This window comes from Hypomesus transpacificus, chromosome 14 (genome assembly GCF_021917145.1).
Source record: "Hypomesus transpacificus isolate Combined female chromosome 14, fHypTra1, whole genome shotgun sequence".
In the NCBI taxonomy this organism is placed as follows: Eukaryota; Metazoa; Chordata; class Actinopteri; order Osmeriformes; family Osmeridae; genus Hypomesus; species Hypomesus transpacificus.
The window spans coordinates 7669477-7674844 of record NC_061073.1 but is presented as its reverse complement, the minus strand read 5'-3'; positions in this window follow the sequence as shown (position 1 = coordinate 7674844).

Here is a 5368-nt window from a genome sequence, read left to right as displayed (position 1 = left end):
TTAGTGCACTGGCTGTACTGCTTTTGCTGACCTCAATTTTACTTGGCTTCTCCTTTGCACTTTTCTCCTGGCTTGAGAAATGCAGCATACTGGGATGCTTCAGAGAACACATCTCACATGACATCTTCTTTTTACATTCCCTGCTCAAGTGGCCTTTGAATAAGCAACCAAAGCAGAGCACATTTTTCTTCAAGAATGTCACTCTGTCTTTGTGTGGCTTCTCTCTAATTTTATGACATTCTTGCAGTGTGTGGTTCCTTTCACAAAATATGCATGGTTTTGTAAAGGCACATTTAAATGACACATCAGTCTTTGATGAGTCACCTTGATCATCACTATCTTCAACTTCTTCCACTTTAGTAGCAAAGTTACTTCCTTGCTTCCCCTCTTTCCTGTACTTGCTTCCTTGTTGACTCTTCTTTGTGGTTTTATTTTCATTCACTGACAGGTCAAGATCTCCAAAGAGAGGATCAGACATGATCTTTGCTTGCCTTTCAACAAAGTTTACCAGCTCTGCATACCTGACTCTTCTACTTTGCTGTCTTGCTCCATCATCAGGTTGAGGCACAGGTCTAGGTTGGTTAGGGATAGATGGTGGAAAATCAGTCTGTCCACAACCTGCTCCAGAAGCCCCAGCCAGGTTAGTAGTCAGACTATATGATGGTTTCTTCGGTCTGGTGGATAGCAAACCATGTCCTGGCCCACGTTTAACACTGTCCAACAGCAATAAAGGTTCTTTTGTACCCGTTTGGGATCGAAGTTCTTCACACTCCTCATATACTTTCAATTTAGCAGTGGAAACTGCAAGAGCTGTGTCAATTTCTAATCTTTCCTTTGCAGCTTTAATTTCTGCCTCCTTCCATTCTAAAGCTTGTTTTTCTTGCAAAGCTGCTGCCTGTGCCATCAGAGCAGCTCTATTGGCTTCTTCTTTCATACGGGCTGCAAAGGCACTTGACACTTTTGACACCCTAGACACACTGTCCCAATGTGTTACCTCTTCATCACATGTCTTCGCTTCAATCCACCTATTAACTTTAGCCATAAACTGGAAGCATTGTTCAGTCTTTGATTGAAACCAAAATTGCTGGTCCACCTCTTTTTCTTCATCATTGAGACATGATACTACTGCATAATTGCACTCAATAAATTCTTCATATTGGTTCTTGTACACTTTAAATTCCTTTTGAATGTAATATACAGTAGGCAATTCTTCACTGTTCAAAAGTAGCTCAATTTCATTTGATTTTGCAGTCAATTGTGACAATTTACCTCTTCTGGTGTTTATGAGAATATTCAGTCTATTCACTGCTCCTTTAGCTGTCAGCGTCCTCTCACGAGTATTGACACCCATGTCGTCTTTTTCACTTGTCATAGTTCGTTGATCGTCCACGGCGTTGCATCTACTTCAATCACAAGCCTTGTTTCAGTCGAACACAACTTTCTTCGGTTATAAACACAATACAAATCCTTACAAGTCCATCCAAACCCAGCTCAGTCACGTCCAAGTTGAATCCACATAAACTCCCGTTTTGATAAGCACTTTCACTTAGCTCATCTTAAAGAAATCACTGCATTTTTGATAACCGTGTGGCTAAACTGACTCCAATGCTTGCTGAGTCATCCACTTAGCTTCTTTGCTAGCTTCCATTAACTTCAATGGGCGAACGTTTCCTAGCTCTTTGCAGTCCTTCGACTTAACCAAACTAATTTACTTTTGTCAGCATTCGACTTTAGCGAGCTTTTGACTTTAATGTAATGAAAGAATTTCGGGTTTAAATTGTAGTTGTTAATTTTGACACTTATTCATGTGTGCAGGATGAAAGGTTGTTCTGACTCATATCCGTGGCTAACTTGCAATTTCTATAGTGGCTCTTGATCCACAGTTCCTACTCACAAGACCCAGATGACTGACTTTTGATGTCTTTTATTGTCTTCTTCTTCATCAAAGAACAGAATCTTCACGCTTGCGAAGTAGTTGTAAATATATACAATGTCAAACTAAAATAATAATTGCAAAACTTCAATATTCGTTGACGGATGATGGTCAAAAGCTGTATGCTTCCACAGCTACACACGTCTCTCTAATCTAGTCATATATTCTCATTCTCTAATCACTTACGTCACGTGCAGCACAGGATATACATGATCCAATAGCAATTTACCATCAACATTTACTATTAATTACAGACTTTACATCACTAACTTTCCAATATTCATTCAGAATAAATTCTTAACCAAATTAAACATTGTAAATTAAATATTCAAATGCAAAATATTAACAAAGCATTTTCCTATAATTTGGCTCCTACAGTAACCTTCCTCCTTGTGACGTCACAAGGAGGAGATTTTCAAACCGAGCGTTTGAGCTTTCATTTTCACACAGGTGGAGAAGAATATCTAGGGCAGGGGTGGCTAACCCTGGTCCTCGAGAGCCTCAGTCCTGCATGTTTTAGATGTTCCCTAGTTTAGAGTTTCCCTACTCCAGCACACCTGATTCAAATAAACGGTAATTCTCAGGCTTGGATAACGACCATTCATTTGAATCAGGTGTGCTGGAGCAGGGAAACATCTAAAACATGCAGGACTGAGGCTCTCGAGGACCAGGGTTGGCCACCCCTGATCTAGGGCTTGGTTTACACCTATCGAAATTTCTAGCCACTGGGGGACCAAAGGCAAGGGAACTCATATTAATGTTAAATAACTTCCTAAGGGGAAGTTTTCATGTCATGTGACCTTTAACATACTTGTCAGTGTTTTTTGTTGTTGTTTTTTTTCTAAATTGGATGGGTAGATAACAACACATTCTTCTGTGGTGTGATGACCTTACAACTCATTTTCGATTCCACTTTACAGCATCTTTAATAAGAGTGAATAGGCCTACTGAATTTGGATGTCATTAATGTTAGATGTATTTAGAGTTAGCAATAGGCCTACCATTTACCTTAAGATTATTAAGTTTAAAAAGGTTACAAAACTTGGTAATACATCACAAATTCAAAACTTTGTCCATACTTGACATTTGACTTGCCTCAATTGACGTGACCTTTCTGAAATGTCAACCTTAGAAGCCCTAGACAGATTCCCCACAAAGCCAAACACATTGCTAATCAGGATCCACGAATTATGTACACACATAGGCCGGGTTTACCCTCGTGTTGTCTTAACATTCTGTACACTCCCCTTGTCCTAAGGGTCAAAAATGACCCACCTTTACCAAACCCCTAAAATGAAGCAGCTTTATTGAATTTTAAACTCCTAATCTATTTTGCATGAAGAAACAACCTGTACTTCATCACAATATTTGTGTCATAACTGCTTTCTTTACTAAAGTAGAGGTGTATTATTGCTTCATGCAGATACCTCCTCTTTGAAATCATTGTACTCTTGTTCCTTCTGGACATCTGAAAATATCTACAACCTGTAGATCTGAGAGCTGAGACCCTAACCCTGTTAGGCACTGACATATGCAGTCATGGCTTCAGCAAAGAATACTGGGGGTACTGTCATTTGCAGGACCTTTGCAGCCTCTGACTGCAGGGGAGATGCTGCACCTGCACACGGAAGTTTAGCTTTCTCTGAGTTCAATCAGTATCACAAATAATGTAATTATCTTATTGTATGTGTGTGAGTGTATGTGTTTGTAATTTTTTTTGTTTGTTGTGATGTGTATAATGGTTTTATAACTGCCGGGTCAAAAATGACCCCTAAGACAATCTTTCACCCTAGTGGTGTCGAGCTTTCATGGAAATGTGAACAAAGACAATGTTTCACTTTTTCTAATGTTGGGGTCATTCTAGGAAAAGTCATACATTTTCAGGTAAAAAAAAAAACATTTAGGGGGTTTTCTCTGCCGATAAACATAGTGACGGGTCAATTTTGACCACTAAGACAAACAAGGGTTAAGAAGCTCTAAACGCTAAGAGCTTCTTAAGAACTTTATAAGAGCGTTCGAGAGCGCTCATACAACGTTCTTAATCTGGGAAACCCGGCAATAGACATTGCGGATTAGCCTACCTGTTCGGATTGGATTAATTAGCCATGGATATCAGGCGATTTTTGAAGAGACCATCGAGTACTCCCACTCCCAAAGATGCCCGCAAAAGGCTTCAAGTACAGAGTAAGATCAATTCACGTTTGTAAACGTTGTTTTGGTAAATTTGCACAACATTGCATTAAGACATGGGACAAACGGCTAGCCTACTATTATTAAAGTTCTTCTAAATACGATGATGCATATACAAGCCAACTTTGCTGGTTCCATGCAAATAGGCCTGATGAAACGTAAAAATGAATAAATAAACTGGGTTCTCAAGCCTCTGTGAAGGGGCTGAAATGCATGGGAGGGGGGGAGGGGGTGAAACAGACGTGAAACACAGACTTGCTTATTGATAGAACGGCAGGGGCGGACTGGAAGTAAAAATGGTGGCGTACACGGGCCCACCAGAACCGGTCCCGTATACGCCACCACGCCGAGCGCCTTGCTAATGCATGTACATTCTGTCTGATGTGATGCTAGTTAGGGACTTCTATGGTTAATGCGAACGCGCACAGCGCGCGAGCAATTTTTGGCTGATTTGAGCGAAAGAGCCTTTGGAGCTTGAAACAAACAGCCGTTTGTCCAATTGGTAAAACGTTGTCTAGTGAAGGTAATTACGTGTACGTTTCTTAGCCTGGTTTTCCATCTTTATATTGTCTCAAATTAGCTTTTCTGTCAGTGTCACTGTTGTGTGTAAACGGCACTAAGGGCTGCATACGTTCATTTGGAATTTTCCACCGGAGCTTTAGCTAGCTGGCTAACGTTGCGTTCTCTTCTGCTGTGTTCAATGACTCAATTCATCAAGCTGTAGCTAACGTTAGCTAAGTGCATGTCAACAGAGCTCCTGGGTAACTAAACTTAAATATACCAGAAAATATAAAAATGATTGAAACCATCATTCACCAAATTCAGTCAAGTAAATCACCAAGGCCAGGAGTGCTTTCAGCTTCTGATGGTGGTCTGCACTGGTGATGCAAGGACCTTTGCGTTAATATTTCCATGCACTCGCGCTCCCTTCTCCCCACCCCACCCCCCAAAATAATTTCTCATTGAATCTACAAGATTCACGTAGGTCACCTATTTTGGTTTCAAAACAGCGATTTTCGCCAAAAGGTGAGGGATTTTCATGACTGTATAATGAATGTTTTAGGAGAAGTTTACAGTTTGGTAAAAAGCCTGATACAATGAAAGTTGATTTAACTCCATTTGATCGATTCAATTTGCAGTTTTTGACACCTACCTAAGAGACATGAAGTCTAGAGATGGGAAGTCTGGGTGACCTGAGAGAGTTCTTGACACCTGGGCGGGAAGAGACAGTTGGTCTGAAGACAA